The sequence below is a fragment of the Lathyrus oleraceus genome, chromosome 6, assembly GCF_024323335.1.
Source record: "Lathyrus oleraceus cultivar Zhongwan6 chromosome 6, CAAS_Psat_ZW6_1.0, whole genome shotgun sequence".
Taxonomy (NCBI): Eukaryota; Viridiplantae; Streptophyta; class Magnoliopsida; order Fabales; family Fabaceae; genus Lathyrus; species Lathyrus oleraceus.
In genome coordinates, this window is record NC_066584.1 from 213,596,935 (window position 1) to 213,622,167 (window position 25,233).

Below are 25,233 nucleotides of genomic sequence, written 5' to 3' on the forward strand. Positions count from 1 at the left end.
TCTTCGACTTCATATGAGTTATGCAACTCAACATCAATATTCTCCACCTCAACAGGAATCTCTTCTTATTCCAGCTCTTATGCAGAGATCTCTGCATTTAGACCAACATCATCAGTTTTCTTGAACGCCACTTCTGCTTGATTGAAAACTACATCTCGACTTTTGATACACCTCATGTGACCTGGCTCTAGGCACCACAACCTATAAGCTTTGACTTCTTCAGGGTATCCAAGAAACATACATCTTGGAGCTCTATGTTCAACCTTGTCTTGCCTAATGTGAGCATAGACTAAACAACCAAATACTCTATGTTTATCGAGATTAGATGGATATCCTGACCAACCTTCTTCAGGTGTCTTCATCCTCAAGCCAGTCAAGGGACACCTATTTATCAGGTATGTTGCAATCACAACAACCTCATCCTAAAACACCTCCTTTAATCCAGCACTAACCAACATGCATCTAACCCTTTCCAATATTGTTCGACAAGCCATTTTGCTGAGGAGTACCTGCAGTAGTCTTGTACCTTGCAATACCAGACATACTATAGTAAGTTTCATAAGCTTCATTGTAAAACTCAAGGCCATTATCGGTTCTCAACCTCTTGACCTTCCTGCTAGTCTAATTTTTAGCAGAGTCTTCCAAGTTTTGAAATTCTAAAAAGTTTCATCCTTAGTCTTCTGGATGAATACGATAACTTTCTTGAATAGTTATCAACTATGGACAAAAAATACCTCGCACCTGAGTGTGAGGATTCCTTGCAGACCCCAAAGATCAGCGTGAATGTAATAAATGGATTCATGCGTTCTTTGTTTGCCTTTGTTAAACTTCACTCTACAGGATTTACCGAACACACAAGGTTCACAGAACTCTATCTTTTCGACTTTGTCACCACCTAGAAGATTTTGTTTGCCCAGTTCGACATGACCCTTTCACTGACATGGCCCAATCTCATGTGCTACAATTATGTCTTCAATACAGGTTTCATGGAGGCAAAATATGTTGATCCATTTACAACCTCAGCCTTAAGGGTATACAAGCCTTGTTTTTTCACGTGTCTCAAGACTTCCTTCGACCCCTTCATGACTCTTAGGATACCTTGATCTCCCTTGAATACATATCCTTTCTTGTCAAATTCACCAAGAGAAATAAAATTTCTCTTAAGATTAGGTATATACCTAACATCACTCAATAGCCTTATTGACTCATCATAGAGCTTGAATTTCACATATCCAATACCTACAATTTTGAAAGTTTTATTTTTTTCCCAGTAGAACTGATCCACTATCTTGATCGCATAATTCCTCAAACACATCTTTGTTTGGAGTCATGTGTCAAGTGCAACCTAAATCCATGACTCATTCCTTGTTAGAATTGCTGCTCGAAACTACCAAGACATCATACGATTCAAAATCATCTTAAACAATGGTTGCATTCCCATTATCCTTACCATCATCATCTTTTACGCATTCATGGCACCTTTCTTGTATGACCCTCCTTCTTACATTAGTAAGACTTAATTCCAGGAGCATCACCACCATAAGACTTATGCTGACTTTACCCTTCTTCTTCTCAAACCGGCCATCTTTCTTTAATAATTTCCCTTTAACGAACAATCCTTTACCAACAGACAATGATTTGTTCTCCTTTCGTTCGTTCAAATTCTAATAGTACAATGTTGATTGAACTTCTTCAAAGGTCAATAAATCTCTTCCATACAAGAGAGTTTCTTTGAAATGAGCATGAAACTTAGGTAAAGAACACAAGAATAACAACTCTTGATCTTCATCTTCGATGCTAACCTCAATATTCTCCAGGTTAAGAATCAACTTGTTTAACGTATCCAATTGCTCTGTCGAGACTCTGTCTTCACTCATCTTGAATGAATATATAGCCTGCTTCATGTATAGACGATTTACCAAGGATTTAGTCATCTACAACTCTTTGAGTTTGCTCCATGCACCTGTTGTCATCTTCTCCTTTGAGACCTGTAGAAGAACCTTATCACCCAGGCTTAATATAATGGCATGTGGGCTTTCTCGATCATTGTCGTCTTCTCCTTCTCTTTTAGGGCAGCATCCATCTTCTCTGATGCTTTCAACGCTTCTAACAAACCTTACTGAACCAACAGGGCTTGCATCTTCAAGCGCCACAAACCGAAATCATTCACACCCGTGAATTTATCAATATCATACTTTATTGACAACATCTTGTCCACGCTCATCGCACCAGTTTGTTGTGAAAAATATCGCACCAGAAATGAATAAAACTATGAGAAAGATTAAGTTTATTGAACAAACACAAAAAACCCTTTTAGTTTTACGAAAGAGAGAGAAAAGAGAATAACAAGAATAAGAATTGGTTAAAGCTGTTTTTCTATTCACTTTTTCAATTAGGGCAAAAGGTTACAAGTGAATAACAACAACCAATGTTTAATAATCTCTCAACATCCTGAGAGAGCAGCCTATTTATAGAATGCAAGATAACTTAAACATTAAGCTAACTTAAGCAACAAGCTAACTTATACAATTGCATGTTAGAACATAATTCGACTACAACACGCACATCTTCGACTCTTGCATGCTTGAAAAGTCTTCGACTACAACATGCATAACTTCTATCGAACCATGAAGTTATCTTTGTCGAGACTAGAGTTCGATCCAAAGTACCACAAAAAGATAATAAAATAAGATCAACATATTATTTCATGACAATATTCATATGATGTAGAAATTTGAGTTTCCTATATTACTTCATGTGCAAGTAAACCAATAAGTGTGTGAAAACAATGGTGATAAATAGGTAAAATACACACTTATCACTTTCTATGCTTGTCATCCCATGATCTTCACCTTCTTTAGTTAGTGGAGCTTCAGTTATGGAGTGTGATCGTAAATGTTAGTTAGTCATTTCTATTATGTTTTTGACTGAGTCTAGAGTCTTTGGCAACCACAATTGACATAAGTAGGCTTGAGAATGATTCAATTGACTCATATTTGTCTGTGTTTATACTTGTCCGAGTCTTCCTTCCTTAGCTAGGGGACCATTGATTGACTCTGAAGTATTGGGAGGCTAGATATACTATATGCCACCAATCAATGGATGGAAAATTAAAATTGACTATGTCCTCATAGATCCCCTCAACTCAACTCGATAAAAATATACACGACAATCAAGGTACTTATGTGTTGTGTAGAAGCTTATGACATATTAAAGAATCACCCACAAATCCACTTAGGAATTCTCCACCTAAGATGCCCAAAGGTTAGTAGTTTTACCTTACCGTTCTATTGTATTTCTCCACGGTCATACCCATTCAATTGTATTTCCCAAGATAGATGGGCTTATTAGACTCTTCCTTTTGTTGGTCTAGACTACTCTATCATAAGCACCATCCTCGACATGTAAAGGATTCTTCACAATTTAATTATGGGTAATCCTAACTTGTGCCCTGGGAGCACAAGTTAAGAAATACATTTATAAATAGTTTGTATCGGGAAGAATAATAAAAAATTTGATTATATATTTTTATTAAAATCAGTATACAATTTCCAAAATATTATTTCTTCACTTAATTCTTAACGTGGGTCCCTAAAGCACAAGTTAGCATTCCCCTTTAACTATTCACACACATGCAATAAATAGTTCCTTCAAGGAAGCATCATAACTTCATTCAATTGGTTCTGAGTTATACTGACACATTAGGTCCTTAAGAATGCAAGAAAGATCAAGAACGTAAAAAAACAAAACAAGTCTTTGAAAAGGTTTGGACTAATCATAAAGCAATTCATACTAACTTTGAACACAAAAAATATAGAGAATCTTCATGAATCAGATCATACTACCATGAACCAATTCACTCAAACCTTAAATTGATCCATGGTCCCACTTTAATGCAGAAAATACATATTTACAAAATGTGTAATTTCTTACTTCTTAGGATCTCAAAGTCGGTTCAACTTCTTCCTTTAGCATCATACATTATGTTGATAATACATTAACCAATATTACAAAGATATTCAAAATACTCATAGTACACACACTCATACATAATTTCATATGCTAATCAAGTATCATATAATAGGTTTTTAATTGATATGTAATCTTCAAGCAGGAATTTGCAACAACATCCACAAGAAAACTATCTAGTGATATGAGCGATGAAAGAATCCATCTCCATACGACAAACTCCACCTTCTTCCATGGACATACCAATATCATTTTTAAGTTTCATTGCTCTCTCTCGCATCTCATCACCTTCCTTAGTTTCCATCAACCTTCTAACAGCATTCTCAATATCTGAACCAGTTACCAACTCATCTCTTTTATCCCAATCCTTCACAACTAACCCAACCTTTAACACCCGTTGTTGGTGCAAAGGTAGAATGAAAGATGAATAGTCTATTAAGAGAATGACGGCTACAAAAACATGATAAAAGTTACAATGATTGTCACCCTATTTATAAGCTAAAACTAGGGTTACTAGAATAGGATAAAATACTAAAATACCCTCTAACAAACTTAGGGGCTAAGAAAATAATATAATTAATAAATATGAATTACTTCTAATACCATCCCTTAATTCATATTCCATCAAAGCTTGTAACACCAATTCCATCCCTTAATCTGAGGAATTGATCAGTCTTGATAGCTTTCGTCAGAACATCTGCCAACTGTTTCTGAGTGCTGCAGTGTACAATTTCTAACACTCCCCTCTAAACTTGATGTCTCAGAAAATGATACTTGGTCTCAATGTGCTTGCTTCTCCCATGCAACACTGGGTTTCTGGCAAGATTAATTGCAGACTTGTTGTCAATCATCAGCTTCAGAGGTTTGTTTACTTTAATCTTCAGATCCTGCAATAGATTCAGAATCCACACAGCTTGGCATGCAGTAACAGCACCTGCAATGTATTCAGCTTCACAAGTTGACAATGTCACAACAGGTTGCTTCTTGGAACACCAAGAAATGGGACCTCCCAGAAATTTGAATAAGTACCCAGACGTACTTCTTCTGTCAACTCTGTCTCCACACCAATCAGAATCTGAATAACTCAGAAGTTCTGACTCATCCTTTCTTCCAGAAGGAAATAATACTCCATACTTCAGAGTTCCTTTGATATACCTCAGAATCCTGACAGCAGCTTGGTAATGGGACCACTTAGGTTTACTCATGAACCTACTAACCATCCCAACTGAATAGCAAATATCAGGTCTGGTATTGCACAAATACCTCAGAGAACCAACCAACTGTTTGAAGGTTGTAGCGTCCACATCCTTTCCATCAGAGTCAGAATCCAGTTTCTGATTTGTATCAGAAGGTGTGACAGCAATCTTACAATTCTTCAGTTCAAATCTCTTCAGAAGTTCTAATTCATACTTGAGCTGATGCAAAATAATACCTTTCTCAGAGTATCTGAATTCCATCCCTAGAAAGTATGTCATTTTGCCTAGATCAGTCATTTCGAATTCATTCATCAGAACTTTCTTGAACTTGGCTATCTCCTGTTCAGAACTTCCAGTCAGCAGTATATCATCAACATATAAACATACCAGAGTCATATTTCCTTCAGAAGTATGCTGAACATAGACACCGTACTCCATCTCACATTTCTGAAAGCCTTGCTTCTTGAAAAATGAATCAATCTTCTGATTCCAAGCTCTGAGCGCTTGTTTCAATCCATATAGAGCTTTGTATAATCTGTACACCATCCCTTCCTGATTCTTTTTCACAAATCCAGGAGGTTGTGACACGTAAACTTCTTCTTCTAATGGACCGTTCAGAAATGCAGATTTTACATCTAAATGCATCAGAGGCCAATTCCTGTTAGCAGCTATTGCAATCACCATTCTGATTGTTTCATGTCTTGCTACAGGTGCAAACACTTCAGAGTAATCCAACCCAGGTTTCTGTAGAAATCCTCTGGCTACCAACCTTGCTTTATGTTTGCCAATTGAACCATCTGGCTTTAACTTCTGCTTGAAAACCCATCTGACGCTGATGGCTTTCTTGTCTTTTGGAAGTTCTGTCAGCTTCCAAGTCTTGTTTCTCTCTATAGCATTAAGTTCTTCTTTCATGGCCTTCAGCCAGAGCTTCTGCTTAAGAGCCTCTTCTGTACTTATGGGTTCAGAGTCTACTAACATGGCACACTGAATAACTTCTCCTTCAGAGTCTACTTCAGTGTCTTGCAGCATGTCAAATTCTGCATATCTTCTGGGGATGTTTCTGATTCTTTGTGGTCTCTGAACTTGTTCAGAGTCTTGAGCTTCAGAGTTTCTAGCTTCAGATGGTTGACTTCCTCCAGAGCTTTGACCATCTTCAGGGGCTGGCATATTTCCAGAGTCTGAATTGCCACCAGAATCTGGATTACCATCAGAGTCTGGGTCATCAGAGTCTGAATCATCAGAGTCACCTTCATCTTCTGAGTCTTCTCCAGAGTCAGAATCACTATCAGAATCAGAATCAATGTCAGAGTCTACTTCAGCTTCAGAAATTCTTAACTCTGACCTTTCTTCAGAAGTTCTAGCATCAGAATCAGATTGAGACTTATCCCAATTCCAAACTTCTGATTCCTTCATAATCACATCTCTGCTGAATTCAATTTTATTGGTTTCTGGACAATAGAGCTTGTATGCACCTATACTGTGGTACCCTATCAGAATCATCACTTTGCTTCTATCATTCAGCTTCTGTCGTCTGGCTTCTGGAACATGTTTATAGCAAACAGAACCAAACACCTTCAGATGACTAACACTTTGCTTATCTCCAGTCCACTTCTGTATTGGAACTATTTCCTTCAACTTCTTCGTAGGACATCGGTTGAGTACATACGTTGCAGTGGCAATAGCTTCTCCCCAGAGCTTCTGAGGAAGCTTCTTCTCCTTTAGCATGCTTCTCACCATATCAAGCAAAGTGCGGTTTCTTCTTTCAGCAAGACCATTGTGTTGAGGGGTATAAGGAGCAGTAACCTCATGCTCAATTCCATTCTCCTCACAGAACTTCTGGAACTCTTTGGAGTTATACTCACCTCCACCGTCAGTTCTAAGAATCTTCAACTTCTGACCACTCTGATTCTCAGCCTTCATTCTGAACTTCTTGAATTCATCAAACACCTCGTGTTTAAACTTAATAAGGGATACCCATGTCATTCTTGTGAATTCATCAACAAATAACACAAAGTATTTATTCCCTCCAATCGATGCTACTGGAAATGGACCACACACATCAGAATGTACAACTCCCAAGGCATGTTTTGCTCTTGGAGCAGTTTCTGACGCAAATGGCAATCGTGGTTGTTTTCCTTCCATGCAAACTTTGTATGACTTTTCAGGCTTCTTAATTGCAGGAATTCCATGTACCAACTTCTTTGAATTCAAATGTTTTAAGCTTCTGAAATTCAAATGACCAAATCTTCTGTGCCATAGCTCACTCTCCTTCTCAGCACTTGTTGCACTAAGACATTCTGAGTCTGCAGTTCTGACATTCACCTTGAATGTTCTATTCCTTCCCTGTTCTGACTCCATAATCAACTTCTGATTGCAGTCATACAGCTTCAGAAGATTGTCCTTCATGGTAACTGAAAAACCTTTCTCAATTAATTGTCCCACACTCATCAGATTGCTTCTGATGCCAGGTATGTAACACCCTTCTATAATACCCCAAATATTTAATAACAACAACAAATATTTATATCAGAGTAATCACGCACCAAGGGTGTCACACAACATTTCACACCATAAAAACTGTCATGCTCTTTATTTAATCAAAATAAACATTAACATTTTTGTTTGCAAAATTCGCAGCGGATAGAAATCAACCAACCATTCAAAACATATAACGTTTTACAGGTAAAAGGTTCAACAACCAACAATAAAACAATTAAAACCTCCCGTCCCGATGTTACATCTATCAGAGCACGACCCACTAAGTAGACTACACTAGACTCCAGGCACTAGCTTCTACTCACTCACTGCTCGTTACCTGAAAAATAGTTGTAAGGGTGAGTTCCTCAATCGATATAACAAACATTATAAATTATCATGTTATGTTAAGTAAATTTACACGTTAATCATCCTAATCGTATCATGCATTCAGTAACGGCACATCAACTCAAATATCATACTCAATAACAACGTAAAATGCAACTCAATAACGACATAAATTGCAACTCAACAACAACATAAAATGCAACTCAAATGAGACTCGACTCGTCATGCATGTGGTACCATTCGGAGTAAAACTCCCAACTTAAAATCATTGCCAGTTTAGTGGGCATCAAGGCATAAGCCTTCAACTTTCAACTTAAAATTTTGCCAATCCAGGCCAACGTGGTGTGAGCAAAGCTCCGATTTTTGCCAATCCAGGCCAACGTGGTGTGAGCAAAGCTCCGACTTAATGCATATGAATGTACATGGCATACACGACTTTAAATTCCGACAACATAATAATAACAGCAACACAACAATGTTTTCAACATAATCAACTTATAATCAACGTTGGCTCATCAAGCCTACAACTCAGTATTTTCAACAACTTAACACAACTTATCAACATATTTACATCAACACTTCATAACATAAACTCAACAAAATTACTCATCGAAATCAACGAGAATATGCCAATCACCAATTAGGTTCCCAACATTGAAATATCGAATTTTCCAATTTCCAACAGTGTTAACCGGTTAACGCCCTGGGTTAACCGGTTAACGCAGGACAAAAATACATTTTCTGGCAAAACGCAACAGTGTTAACCGGTTAACGCCCTGGGTTAACCGGTTAACGCAGGCAAAACAGCACATTTTCACAAATTATAACAGTGTTAACCGGTTAACACCCTGGGTTAACCGGTTAACGCAGGCAAAACAGCAGTCCCTGCGCTAACACAAGGCAGAATGCAGAGTTCTCCGCATTTTCCGCCGTTGGAGGACTTCCGGACCTCCGATTCCAATTCCGTAAAAAGCTATACGTTCGGAAATTCACAACTAACCCAAACACATATTCAATTACAGCCTAAATACAGTTTCATCCAACGTAATTTTCCAGCATTCATAATCCCAATTAGGGTCAATTCAACGGCTATCACTACCCATGACATGTTAATCTATAATACCCATCAAACGACGATAAACCCCCCTTACCTGAACAATCCGGCAAATCTTCGAGCTTCAAGCTTTTCCGTTCCTCAACCTTTGCTCTCTAGCTCTTCCTCTTTGCCCTTTTTCCTCTTCTCTGCAGCTTCTCAGTTTTCACGTAAAACCCTTTTACAAAAATGAAAACTCTTTTTCCTTATTCCAACTTATATACTTTCCAATAATTATTATTCCAAAATAATAATAATAATAATAATCCAATAATTCAATTTATTTAATTAAATTAATAAATATATTATTATTAACTTAATTTAAATAATTCTCTTATTTTATTCGGGGTGTTACAAGGTACATACCACACGTTCTGAATCAATGTTGTTTTCCCATTGTTCAGAATCACTCTGACATTTCCCATACCTTCTGCATTAAGATATTTGTCATCAGCACATCTGATCTTTGTCCTCTTTTCAGAGTCAAAGTCAACCAACCATTTCTTGTTTCCAGTAAGATGATTTGAACAGCCAGTGTCCATATACCACCAGTCTATCAGATCCATATCATCAGATTCAGAGGCCATCAATAGCACAGATTCGTCATCAGAACTTCTGGCTATATTTGCTTCTTCTGATTTTCTCTCCTTGTTTGACCAACAGTCTCTAGCAAAATGACCGAACTTCTTACAGCAGTAACATTGGATTTTCTTCTTGTCATACTTCTCTTTTCCCTTCTGAGCATTCTTTTGTCTATCAAAGGTTGAGCTTTCTGACTTCTGACCACCATCAGATCTTCTCCTGGCTTCTGACTGCTTCTGATACCTCCTATCAGAAGTTGCTTTCAGAGCTTGTTGCTCTACTTCCCTTTCAGAAGTTCTCTCAGTTAAACGCAACTCTTGCGCTTCTAGACTGCTCTGCAGCTCTTCAATTCTCATGGTGCTCAGATCTTTGGAATGTTCTATTGCTACCACAATGTAATCAAATTGACAGGTAAGGGATCTCAATACCTTCTCCATGATTGTTTCTTCAGAAAGAGTTTCTCCACACGCTTTCATCTCATTAGTGATCAGAATCACTCTGGAGATGTATTCAGAAACTTTCTCATTATTCTTCATGTTGAGATTCTCATATTGCTTTCTCAAGGACTGAAGCTTCACCTTCTTCACTGATGCGTCACCACCATAACATCTAACCAGTGTGTCCCACGCAGCCTTTGCTGTCGTTGAATCTGCAATCTTCTCAAACACATTTACATCAACACATTGATGAATGAAGAACAATGCTTTCTGATCCTTCTTCCTTACTTCCTTCTGCGCGTTTTTCTGATCATCCGTCGCATCTGCTGCTACCGGAACATAACCATCAGTGACAAGATCTAGAACATCTTGAGCACCGAACAGTACACGCATTTGGATCATCCAACGATTCCAGTTTTTACCGTAAAATACTGGAAGTTTGGTGTTCATGTTGCCGTTTCCGTTCATCTTTCTACCTTGCACAGTACACTCAGATTTCTCACACAGTGTTTCCCAACCCACAGAATTAAAATTTTGATCAGATTTTGTTCAAGATTCAACACGAATCTAAGAATCAAAATCAAACACAGAAGACCTCACGTTCACTCGTGTTTCCCGTGTTTCCCAATGAATCTGAACCGGAGCTCTAGATACCAATTGTTGGTGCAAAGGTAGAATGAAAGATGAATAGTCTATTAAGAGAATGACGGCTACAAAAACATGATAAAAGTTACAATGATTGTCACCCTATTTATAAGCTAAAACTAGGGTTACTAGAATAGGATAAAATACTAAAATACCCTCTAACAAACTTAGGGGCTAAGAAAATAACATAATTAATAAATATGAATTACTTCTAATACCTGTGTTATAAAAGCACAGTTACTCGGCTGGTCAGAATGCATAGGCCACGCTGCTATTGGCACCCCCATGGAAATGCTCTCTAAGCTAGAGTTCCATCCACAATGACTCATAAACCCTCCTGTTGAAGAGTGGTTTAGAATTTCCAACTGGGGTGCCCAATCTCTAACAACTAATCCCATTCCTTCAACTCTCTCTTCAAACCCTTTTGCAAGTTCATCTCTCTTGTCTTCATTTCGGTCAAAGATGTCTCCTTTATCAGCATCTCTCAACACCCAAATGAACTTTTTCTTGCTTTGCTCCAACCCAATTGCAATCTGTTCAATCTGTTCTTCTTTAAAGGTTGTTGTTGTTCCAAATGATACATATATAACTGAGTTTGGTTCTTGTTTGTCAAGCCATTACATGCATGAGTGCCTACCCTTTGAATCTTTCATCTCAATGGTTAAAGGGTTAAAGGGTCCTAAAGCCCAAAGCTTCTTATTGGAATCAATTTTCTCTATCAACTCCAAGTAAGGACTTTCAATTGCTCTACTTGTATTGTAGATGCTCCCATCACCGAATTTAGAGAACTCACTTTGTGCAGTAACGAATTCAACAAATTGGGTTGTGAAACATCCTTCCATAGAAGGAACTTGTATAATATGTGGCCTTTCTGGTGGAAATTTTTCCATTCTCTCTAGTGAGTATGAAACTGTAAAAGCACATGTGCAGATAAACGAGTAATTATCAACATTTGCTATGTTTTTAGCATCTTGCACAACAGATGCCATAAGACTGTCATGGATCACGACAACCCTTTTGAAAAGATACGACAGTGACTTGATGAGTTCTGCCACAGGCTGACGAAGATGTTTAGAAGCTTCAAAAGAAGGAAACATATGAGAAGGGAATTTGGTTTCTGAGTTTGGATTGGGAGGAGGTGAAAGAAAAGAAGGAACTTCGAAGTGATGAAAATGGATGTTTGAAATGGAGTTTGGATCCCAACCATGAACACGAAGTGTTGCTTGACGGTTGTGTATGGATGTATGTTAATTATGATTTTATTTTGAATATGTTTATCAAATTGTTAAGATTAACTTTCATTAATTTAAAGTAGATTTAATTATCTGTTTTAAATATTTGTCTTGTATTTCATTTTATATTTTCAAAAAAAAAAAAATCTCCCTTATATTTCTTTATATTTGTCTTGTTTTAAATAATTGTTTCCTGTTTTTTATGTTTAATTTGTCTCCTATTTATGAAGAAGATATCCATCTATTTTGGTCTGATTTTGATAAAGACAAAAATTTATTAAAAAAGAAAAAATTTGAAGTCTAAATAATTTAAATATCATGATTGAGTGTTTTGAATTTAAGGAAGTTAATCATGACACTAAGGGACTCAATTAAAATTTATTATGGAAAAATTTTAGATGCTTAGAAAAACTTTAATCCATTCATCTTTAAAGTTTTTAAACATTCATACATTAAAAGACATTTCATGTCAAATCATATGCAGAGCAAAAATTCATTTTAAAAAAAGTTTTTAAACATTCATGCACTAAAGACCTTTCATGTCAAATCATCCACAAAGAGAAAATTCATTTTTCAAAGTGGTGTAATTGTTTACACATAATATGTGATTGGTTACTATTCAATTATGTTTGGTATGACCCATGATCATTGGTTACATAAATCATGAAAATTACAGATTACATGTTGGTTATATTTGAATTTTTTAAATGTTGCTAAATGTGGTAATCTGTTACACATTTTATATAACCGGTTATACCTTTTACGTAACCGGTTACACGTTGTGAAAATGTGATTTTTCATAAACTATTGTCATGTCAAATCATTGTGAATCATCATAAAAATTCTACAATTTTTTTTTTGTATATAATCAAAGAAATTTCTTATGATATATTTAAGACAAGATACATCAATTTTTCAAATTATCTATTTCCTTAAACTTTTACAAACAATTCAATTTTTTTTTAAGTGTTCAAACATCAAAAATATTGAAACTTTTCTACATAAACTTCCGTATCATTGCAAAAGTTTCATTCAAATTTTTGATCACTTAAAATTCATATATTATTGAATTGTATTTTGAAAGACAGGATCAAACTTTATCTTGGAATTCATTCAAGATTTAAAATACTTAAGATTATTCAAAAAGTGTGTTGTGACTTAATCACCAAGGTTGTGATGATAAGTTGTTTGTTGTAAAAGGTTATTTGGATTCGTGTAATTCAAAAGTCCATCAAAGTGTTTGGAGTCTATGAAAAATGTTTTTTGATTCTGAGAGATTCAAAGTCAATCATAAGATTGGTGTTTAGGTTATAAGATCGTAAGATATGTCTTGGTGTGAGACTTGTACAAAGATCTAATACAATGAAAAATCATTCAGGATGTTAAGGGACTAGATATACTTTTGATTACAAGGGAAAGTTACCTTGTGTCATTTATATTTTCTGCTATTTAATTTTCTACATTTTATATTGTTAAGAACATATCTTTTTCAAATCTAAAAAAAAAGAAAAATATAGCGCTAAATCAAAAAAAATTGAGAAACTTTAATTCACTCCACCCTCTTAGATTGCATCTCAAAGTTATATTTTAAGCATCAACCTTAACATTTATCCAATATGGTTTTATGTTAACTAATGACAAATATTTGTCTTGCACTCATTAATATATTAATGATAAAATATTTGTTCTATAAATTTTGTATACTTGTCATTGATAAATATTTATTCTTTCTTATTTATCAATAAAAAAACATTTGTTCCATATTTTTTTATAATTATTGATGATAAATAAATATTTTGTATATAATTTACAAATTAGTATATTATTTGAATTTACTATGATGAAAATAGTTGTTTGTTCATTGTTTTTAATTTAGTTTATAATAAATAAAATTAATATATTATTTTCATTTTAATCTAAAGATTAAAAAATACTAAATTTACTGATTGCTTAGTTGCCAACAAATATTTTTCATGTGTATGAATTGACGGGCTAACCCATCATTACCAACTATTAAAAAGTTAGAAGTGTGAAAAATTATGTATTAAATTATTTCCGTTTACAGTAATTGTATTATATTTGTTTTCATATTTATATCGATGATAATATATATTTTTTATTTTAGTTAATTATTTAATCACAAACAGTTGTTATATGTCTAGTTTCAAACACAAATTATAATTAGTTTTTAATTTAAAATTAACTAATTAATTAATGGTCAATAATTTTTTTATGATAATATACTTCAACAATACTTTTGAGCAGTTCATTTAAAATAATATAAAAACAATAAAATATGCAAAATTTATAATTGTGTTTTTTTTTAAAATAACCACTATTTTCAAATAAAATATCAAAATAATCATCTTTTTAAATTATTTACCAAAATAACTTTTTGAGAGGAGTAGCCAGGACAAATGGCGCATGCATGTAAGGTTTACACCAAGGCGTCAATGGTGATGGTGACTGCATTCAACACATGTCATTGTAAGTGGCGCATGCATGCATCAATTAGGAGTATGTGTCACTGCATTTGGCTACTCCTTTATTTTTATTTTTATTTTATTTTCTAAGTTATAATTAAAAAAATTGAAATAATTTTTTTAAAAATAATTCATAATAATATCTTATAAAATTCAAATACACAACAATTGACAAGAAAATTAATGACACGCTCGACCGAAACGTCCTTCTATTCCACATCCCGATGCATTAGTCTACCTTCAAGGTCTCCCACGATTTCTCTGAGGTGTTTGGGGTCTTTGAGTGTTTCCCTGAGGAAAAGCTGGTTAGTGCGAGGGTCCTGAGATATTTGATATATCTGCCATCATTTCTCCCCAATAGCTGGGGGTTGCCGCCAACGGCGCAGTCGTAATTTAGTTCAGTGTCCATGTTGTCGTAGTCGGGTCATTGTTGTTGGGTTATGAGTGGACGGCGTGGTTAGCTGAATTGGGACATTGAATCGTTTTGGAAATGAAGCAATGGTTCTTGTGGTGTAAGAAAGTTATTATGTGGTTGGGTGCTTTGGCGGTGGGATGCTTGGGTATTCATTGGCGGGGGGCTATGGTGGTATACTGTGGAATCGTATCAATCATCGGGGCTATAGTAAGATGTGGTGGGGGCATGTAGTTGTTGGGGGTATGGGTCATGATCTCGGTGTTGTGTTTGGGTGTGTGGCATATATTGGTTGCGAGGTTGGGTGTTTGGTGGATGAGTGTATATGGTATGGTAACATTGTGAGGTGGGTCGTTGGGTTTGGGTGGGTTGACATTGTTCTTGGGTTTGATAATGGCGTGGGGTTGGTTGTTGGGTGGGGGTGTTTTGTTGGGAGTATGATGACGAAGTTCGTTGACATGGATCAAGCAAATACCTCGGCTCAGACACAAATTATGTCGTTGTAACCTAGCTAAACAAATTCATATAATGTTGAGTTGGTATAGCACCTTGTATGATTGGTTCGTTTAAGATGTGTCGACGTCGATTCTTCCAATGACGACACATTTCTTTATTGAAGTTTCTCCAATCGAAATAACCTCATTGGGCATCAACTCGTTGTTGAGGCCAGTCTCCCAAACACGTCGAAGGGTCTGGAATTCGTTGTTGCATGCCGAACTGCATTTTTACACAGTCACTAAGGTGCATCTCCATAGTAGTGTACATGATGATTGGTGTTTTTGTTGTCCAAACTACAACATCATCAGGGTTAACCTGATGGTCAAGACCCAGATACGGCCTCCAGATAAACTGTATAAGAAAAATATATGATTAGAAGATTTGTAATATGGTAATTTTTTAAAACCAAATTTAGAGTTGTTTAGTTATAATACATCGTCCAGTCCAAGGTGGTCCAAAAGATTGTGATAGATTACTATAGCATGTTTGGGACACTTGTTGTAGTTCATCCCCAAAACTGAGCACCTAAAATGAAAAGATTGAAAATATATTAGTTACAGTTAGTTGTAGTGCAAAGCCTAACAAATGTGAATATTTAAGATAAACTTACTTTGTTGTGAAGGGGAATGTCAATGGCTTCTCGTTGACAGGGGCGAGTGAAGGAATTCTCGACCTACCACATGCTTGTAGCAAAAAGGCGCAAGAATAAAACGTACAAGTATTCTTTTTTTCATTTTTACACAACGAACTATATAGATGGGACAAAATAGTTGAACCCCAATTATATGTGCCTATTTTATTTATGTTTCGTAACAACGACAAAGACAATACGCTACGGAAAAAGGTTCTGAATGTAGGGTATGCATTAAAGAATCTTCCTTCAAACATTATCGGGAAGACATCAGATTGAAAAATGCAGATGCAGTAAGGTGGATCGATAATATTTCATTGGAGAAGTGGACTAGGGCATACGACAAGGGTCAACAATGAGGCCACATGACAACAAATCTTGTGGAATCAATGAATTATGTCTTCAAAGGCATCTGAAACCTACCAATAACCGCTTTAGTCATAGCAACCTATTTTAGGCTAGGGGCACTATTTGAGATCAGACGTTCTAAATGAAGTTCAGTGCTACAATCAGGGCAGTTGTTCAGTGATGCTTCAACGAAATTTATTAAGGAGGAAACTGCCAAATCTAACACACGTGTGGTCACAATGTTTGTTCGTACTAAAGGTAGGTTCAGTGTTATTGAGTCAATGGATCACAATGAAGGGAGATTGAGGGGATACTTTCGAGTGGAACTAGATAGAGGTTGGTGTGAATGCAGAAAGTTCCAAGCCTTTCGTATGCCTTGCTCACATGTCATAGGGGATTGATCAAAGGCTCGGTAGGACCCTTCCAACTTACTATCCGTCGTTTACAAAGTCATAAACATATGAAATTTTATAACAATAACTTTTCAGTGGTAGCAAAAGGGGATTATTGATTTGCATATCAATGGGACATAGTCTGGCACAATGAAAAAATGTGAAGAAAGAAAAAGGGTTGCCCTAACAACACGCGTATTCGAACTGAAATGGATATGGAGAACAAAATGGTGAGATTATGTAGTTCATGTTGTCAGCGCAGTCATAGTCATACAAACTGTCTCAATGTTGGACCAAGCACAACAACATAATTTTAAATGTAACAGTTTCGCTTTATATGAAAAACAAATTTCATTTCATAAATATCATATCATTCAGTTATAATAATTTATAAATAATAATTTAAACAACAATTAAACAACAAAATAAACAAATATAACAATTAAACAACATAACTATGTGATTACAACCATCATGACAATTTCCTGAGAACTATACATCATCATGTGAACATCTCTGTCAATTTTAACAATGACCCAAAAACGATCTTCTCCATTTTGGTTGAACATGGTATCAAGCCGTTGAATTCTTCTGATCTTTTCAGCCTTCTGCATATAACCAACGGATCAAGCTCCTGTTAAGATGTTTAAACGTCTCGGTATTCCAATGTTGGATCTTCATCGGAAGCTTTACTGCCGAATAAATTAAATTGGCATTTCTCTTGTGAATATAAGGACAAATATATGAAGACATTATGAAGAAAAATGGAAGGAGATAGTAAGAAGATGTGTGAAAAATAATGGGAGAGAATGTTGTATTTATAGAGTGTGCATATAAAGAATGAGCCACGTGCATTGACTCATGCACTAAGTGGATCCATGCATGTGCCACATGCAGTGGCGACTGGTAGATGCATGTGCCACTATAGTTAGCGCCATTGTACTATTTTACAATGCATGCGCCATTTGAAATGACTACTACTTTTGTCGTATAATTTTTTTGTTTGAAAAGTGGTTAATTTGATAAATAATTTAAAAAAATAATAAGCTTTGGATTTCAATTCAAGTTTTGAACATTTTACTTTGTATTCAAATAATTAACCAGGACTTTTCAATCTAGAGGGTTGTTACCAATTAACTTTCTTGGTAAGGATAACATAACTACTACTCCAATCTAAGTATAGAGCCGAATCCTTTTTCAGCCAAGTGTTATTTTGCAGTTAATGGAAAATAATAGTTTGTTGAAATTCCCCTACATTACAATGTTACTATAGTCTCCATTTGACAACACTTTGTACCAAAGCTCATATTGCAGAAGAATAACGACTCGTTAGATTTTTCACTGTGCTATAGTATCATTATAGTCATCATTTAACAATATTAATCAGTCATGTTTTGATCAAACAATATTACAGTAGAAACTAGTCCAACTAAGTTGGACACAAATTAGTTAAATACCATGAACTAAAAAAATAAAATCATTCATGTTTGTAACATAAATGATTTTATCCTTAGGTACCCACTTTTTGGGTCCTCTTTTGTTAGTTTTTCCAAAGTTTCTCACAATTTTGGGTCTTTTCAGCTCAACTGAGACACTAATCATGGTACCTGGATAACGGATGCTCGCGACACATGACGGGAAGAAGGTCTATGTTCCAGAATTTGGAACTTAAGCCTGGAGGCTTTGTTGGTTTTGGAGGAAACCAGAAAGGAAAGATCATCGGCTCTGGAACCATTGGTAACGGTAAACTTCCTTCTATTACTAATGTTCTTTTAGTTTATGGTTTAATGCATAATGTAACATCCCTTTTTCTGCCCCAAAATACTTAACATATAATCAGAGTAAATAAGCACGCATATAAACAAAAGGGCGTCACATCGACGTTTTCAAAACTAAAAGCTTTCAAAAACCAACATCGTTCATCATCAACATACAATACACCTGGTCATTTAAAATAACACATTTCAATTATCATGAATATTCAGGAATATGCGTTCGCAGCGGAAAATAATGAATACTCATGCATTTCATAAAATGATCCATGTCCCATACCATGATCATCTCTCAATAATCTCCTCAAGATAAAATAAAACCAAATCCAGAATATTTGGCACGATGGCCTCTCCAACAGCAATTTCAAATAAATATGTTCACAAGTAATAACGTAATGCATATCCAAATAAGATATGAGTTCAATACTACCAATCTACCCCGTGTTACATGACCAGAGCATTGACTCATTACCTAGTCTTCAAACTAAAATACGAAAACTCTCCGGCTAATCTCGAGTGAGCTACCGTCCACTTACTTCAGCAATACTACTCCTGAGTATCTGCACGATACCCATGTAAAGGTAACATTCAAACAGAAAGGGTGAGAATTCAAATCATTATGAAGAAGTATAATAAGGCACAATGATTAAATCAACAATTAACGGAATTCATCACACCTTGTATAACCATGTCAATAATATTAACCAACATTTATTTCACATGTTTCAAACATCCATCAAAACTCAAGGAGTATAATATTAAGATCCCATACTATATTTTCAATTATACACATAACTACAATTATCACATAATCACATAATTTGCCAAATTATGTATCCAAACATCACCAAATTCAATTACCATATCTCATACACACTTCACAATCACATCAATGCATACATTCAATTATCACATAACTCTAATGTGACTCAATGCAAGACATATGACTCTATGCATGTGGTACCGCAATGTGAACCCAACGCTTCACCGCTTTCTGATTCAATATCTAGAATCCAAGCCACGCTTCCGATCCGGACAAGATCAAAGCCACCACGTCTATTTCCAATTAAGGATCAACGTCTACTACGCCTATTTCCAATTAAGGATCAACGTATGCTACATCTACTACGCCTATTTCCAATTAAGGATCAACGTATGTTACGTCTACTACGCCTATTTCCAATTAAGGATCAACGTATGCTACCATGTGAACCCACAGTTTCACCGCTTCCACCATGAAGCCGACCATGCCATGAATGAATGTACAAATACCAACACATATGCAATTAAGATCATCTCTACCATCTTAACATTCCACATATCACCATAATTCAACTCTATGAATTATCCACCAATGGTACATATACACATTCATAACAATTACACCATTCACATAATATGCAATTAAGATCATCTCTACTACCTTAACATTTCACATATAACCATAATTCAACTCTATGAATTATCCACCGATAATACATATACACATTCATCACAATCCACTATTCACACATATATGTTGGTGATTTTAGTATCACCCATGATTTTAGTAGTAATGAGATTTACTCTAGGCCGATGCAATTATGCGTTAAAGCTTGGAAACGAGTTAGGAGTAGTGCGGAGTGCACGCTCGTAGAGCCAACGTGTAATTGACTGCAAGTAATTGAAAACTGGGTTCCAAGGGGCGAAGCCGTTATTACCGTTTTTGTTGAAAAGGTATGACTTTTGAACGTTTGAACCTTCCCAACCGTTATTACCGTTTTCTTGAAAAGGTATGACTTTTGAACGTTTGAACCTTCCCAACCGTTATTACCGTTTTCTTGAAAAGGTATGACTTTTCGTTTTCAGTTTTCGTTCTCCTATAAAAGGGGGAAATCTGGCCTCGGTTTAGGGTTACACACAAAAACCATTCTACGTTCCAGAATCTTTCTTTTGCCAGAAACATTCTTTCTTCAAGAATTATCCCCACAAAGATTTCGTGAACCCAGGCATAAATAGGGTCGAAATACTTTGTTCGGAAAGTGAACGAACACGATTCTTCGAAGATTATCCAGGATTATCAATTAATTATCTAACAAACGAACAAAGTATTCATCTGATAATCATGGCTGGAGGAAACACCGTCAAGGAGATGACCAGAAATTTCGGAAAATTGGACAAGTTTCAAGGACAAGATTTCAGGCGTTGGCAGAAGAAGATGCATTTCATGTTGACAACGTTGAAGGTGGTGCATGTCCTATCTACACCGATTCCAGAAATTCGGGAAGATGACACAGTTGAAAATCTGAGACGCAGATCAAAGTGGGAGAACGACGACTACATATGCAGAGGGCACATTCTTAACGGTATGTCTGATCCCTTATTTGATATTTACCAAAACATAGAATCTGCAAAGGAATTGTGGGATTGTCTCGAATCCAAGTACATGGCAGAGGACTCATCCAGTAAAAAGTTTCTGGTGACTGATTTCAACAACTACAAAATGGTTGAATCAAGGTCTGTCATGGAACAATTCAATGAACTCCTCCGAATCCTTGGACAGTTCACACTACACGGATTAAATATGGATGAAACAATATCTGTCTCAAGCATCATAGACAAGTTGCCTCCTTCGTGGAAAGATTTCAAACACAATCTGAAACATGGAAAAGACGAACTGTCTTTGATCCAACTTGGAAGTCACTTGCGCATAGAAGAATCTCTAAGAGCGCAGGAGGATAACAAAGGAAAAGGCAAAGAAATTGTTGGACCCTCGGTTAATATGATCGAAGAGGGTGGTAGGAACGGTAACAACAAAAACAAAGGAAAGAAGCGTGCTTTCAAGGACAATAAGGGCAGTTTCGGTGCTAACAAGAAACCGAAATTAGAATGCTGGAAGTGTGGTAAAACAGGCCACTTCAAGAGGGATTGTCGCTTCGTTAAAAAGCACGATAACGCGAATGCAAGTGGTTCAGGAAAGGGGTCTAAGGACCAATCCGAAAACCAAGGATGATGCTACCGCATGGTGGATTGATTCTGGCGCCACTACACATGTTTGCAAGGATCGTTTCTGGTTCAAGACTTTTGTTCCAGTGGAAGATGGTTCTGTCCTCTACATGGGAGATGATCACTTCGCTCCCGTTGAAGGCAAAGGAAACGTGGTGTTAGAATTCAGTTCCGGAAAAACTATTACTTTGTTTAATGTTTTGTATGTTCCTAAATTACGAAAGAATTTAATTTCTGGCCCTGTATTAAATAAGCTTGGATACAAGCAAGTGTGTGAATCAGATAAATATGTATTATCAAAGTCTGGTGTGTTTGTAGGATTTGGATATTATAATAATGGTATGTTTATGATGAATTTGAATGGAGTTCCTAATGATTCTGGTTCTGTATTTATGTCCTCTTCGAATATTATCAATTCTTCGTTATGGCATGCTCGCCTAGGACATGTACATTATAAAAGAATGCATGAAATGTCTAAAGATAAATTAATTCCTAATCTTGATAAAAATGTAGAAAAGTGTAAAACTTGCATGTTAACTAAGATAACTAGGCAACCATTTAAAAGTATAACAAGGAAATCTGTCATTCTTGAGTTGATACATAGTGATTTATGTGATTTGCATGCTACTCCATCATTAGGGCATAAAAAATATTTTGTCACTTTCATAGATGACACATCTAGATTCTGCTATGTCTATTTGTTGCACGCTAAGGACGAAGCCTTAGATAAATTCAAAATTTATAAAACTGAAGTTGAAGTGCAACAAAATGTGTTGATTAAAACATTACGCACAGATAGAGGTGGTGAATATTATGATCCTGTGTTTTTCCAATCCGTAGGAATCATTCATGAGACTACGGCTCCTTACACACCTCAACAAAATGGTGTGGCTGAAAGGAAAAATAGAGTGCTAAAAGAAATGGTGAATGCCATGTTATCTTACTCTGGTCTGAGTGAAGGATTTTGGGGAGAAGCCATGTTAACGGCATGCTATTTGTTAAATAGAGTTCCCAATAAAAGGAACAAAACTACCCCATATGAACTTTGGTATAAGAAACGACCCAACCTGACATTTCTACGTGTTTGGGGTTGTAGGGCCGTGGTTAGACTCCCGGACCCAAAAAGGAAAACTTTGGGTGAAAAGGGTGTAGCTTGCATCTTTGTTGGATATGCCGAGCACTCCAAGGCCTATAGGTTCTATGTTATAGAGCCTAATGACTCGATCTCTATTAACACAATTATAGAATCGAGAGATGCCATATTTGATGAGAACTGTTTCTCCTCTGTACCTAGACCAAAGGACTCTATACCTATTTCAGATGAATCTCTAAGAGATGATCATTCAAATGATGTGCCAAGTCAAGCACTTGAACCCCGTAGGAGCAAAAGAGCTAGAAAAACTAAATCTTATGGATCTGATTTCCAACTATATTTAGTTGAGGGATCAAAGGATCAGATTGACACTCAATATTATTATTGCTATAGTATTGAAGAGGATCCAAGAACGTATGATGAAGCTATCAAGTCTCGAGATTCTGCTTTTTGGAAAGAAGCAATTGATGAAGAGATTGGCTCTATCATGGAAAATAATACTTGGATACTATCTGATTTACCACCAGGTTGCAAACCATTGGGTTGCAAATGGATCTTCAAAAAGAAGATGAAAGTCGATGGTACAATTGACAAGTTTAAAGCTAGACTAGTTATCCAAGGCTTCAGACAAAAGGAAGGGATTGATTATTTCGATACCTATGCTCCTGTTGCCCGTATCACTACTATTAGATTGTTGATTGCCTTGGCGGCTATTCATAATCTAGTGATTCACCAAATGGATGTCAAAACAGCATTTCTGAATGGTCATTTGGAAGAAGAAGTGTATATGAAGCAACCTGAAGGTTTTGTAATGCCTGGTAATGAACATAAAGTGTGTAAACTAATTAAGTCATTATATGGGCTAAAACAAGCTCCGAAGCAGTGGCATCAAAAGTTTGATGAGGTTGTTTTGTCCAATGGTTTCATTCTAAACCAAGCTGACAAATGTGTATATAGCAAATTTGATACATCCGGTAAAGGAGTTTTCATTTGCTTATATGTTGATGACATGTTGATCTTTGGCACCGACCAAAATCAAATTGATATAACAAAGAATTTCTTGTCATCAAAGTTCTCCATGAAAGATATGGGAGAAGCGGACGTTATTCTAGGAATTAAGATTAAACGGGAAAATAAAGGGATTGTAATTACGCAATCTCATTACATTGAGAAAATGCTCAAGAAGTTCAATTGTGAAAGTTGTTCTCCAGTAAGTACTCCAATGGATCCGGGAGAAAAACTTATGCCAAATACAGGTAAACCTGTAGATCAACTCGAATATTCAAGAGCTATAGGCTCTTTGATGTATGCTATGATTAGCACTCGACCGGATATTGCTTATGCGGTTGGAAAGTTGAGCAGATTTACGAGTAATCCTAGCCGGCATCATTGGCATGCGATAACTAGGGTATTCAAGTACTTGAAGGGTACAATGAATTATGGATTGTCATATATGGGATTTCCTTCGGTGTTAGAGGGTTATTCGGATGCTAGTTGGATAAATAATGCTGAAGATTCATCCTCTACAAGTGGATGGGTGTTCTTGCTTGGGGGAGGTGCTATCTCATGGGCTTCCAAGAAGCAAACATGTATAACTAGTTCCACAATGGAATCTGAGTTTGTAGCATTAGCTGCTGCTGGTAAAGAAGCAGAATGGCTAAGGAACTTGGTATACGAGATTCCGATATGGCCTAAACCGATATCACCAATTTCTATCCGTTGTGATAGTACTGCCACATTGGCTAAAGCTTATAGTCAAATATACAATGGAAAGTCTAGACATTTGGGTGTCAGACATAGTATGATTAGAGAATTAATCATGAATGGGGTGATATCTATAGAGTTTGTTCGGTCGCAACAAAACTTAGCTGACCACTTGACGAAGGGGTTAGCTAGAGACTTAGTAAAGAAGTCGGTAATTGGGATGGGATTAAAGTCCATTTAAATCTATTAGCTTTGATATACCCAATTCCCTTCTAATATGACGTTAGAAGCAGAATTCAATGTGGAAAGATCATAGTTAAAGATTGGAGCAATTATATTTATCTTCCCAGGGTATGTGCTCAGACCTGCAAGTGATGGTTAGGTTGAAGTATATCTTCTTAATGGTTCTTTTGAAAAATTGTAAATGCAGGTACAAGATTAAAAGAATCACCTATGTAAGCATGAAGTTTTGCCGCTTCAAGAAGTTTGGACTTGGCTTCCTATATGCTTATTAATGGATAAGGACACATGGCTTGTAAAGTGTCAAGTATGAATAGTAGAGTATTGTAAGAAACATATGTGTACTATATCTTCTGACATTCAAATGGATTGACGGGTTCAATCGCTATGACACCCAGATTTTCGAGTGTTTGAAATGTGTATTTGTACTAAAATGAAAATTCAATCGCAAGACATTTTCGTTTATGCATCTGTTTGATTGTAATATACCCTTATATATTTTATTGTATATATTAAGTAAATCAAGGATTACACTAAAATGGGGGGGATTTGTTGGTGATTTTAGTATCACCCATGATTTTAGTAGTAATGAGATTTACTCTAGGCCGATGCAATTATGCGTTAAAGCTTGGAAACGAGTTAGGAGTAGTGCGGAGTGCACGCTCGTAGAGCCAACGTGTAATTGACTGCAAGTAATT

At 36.1% G+C, this 25,233-nt stretch overlaps 1 pseudogene; it reads right to left on the bottom strand.

Annotated features, from left to right (window-relative positions):
* Nucleotides 1–4,141: 4,141 nt before the first annotated feature.
* Nucleotides 4,142–11,983, bottom strand: LOC127097068 (zeatin O-glucosyltransferase-like; annotated as a pseudogene).
* Between the last annotated feature and the right edge of the window lie 13,250 nt (nt 11,984–25,233).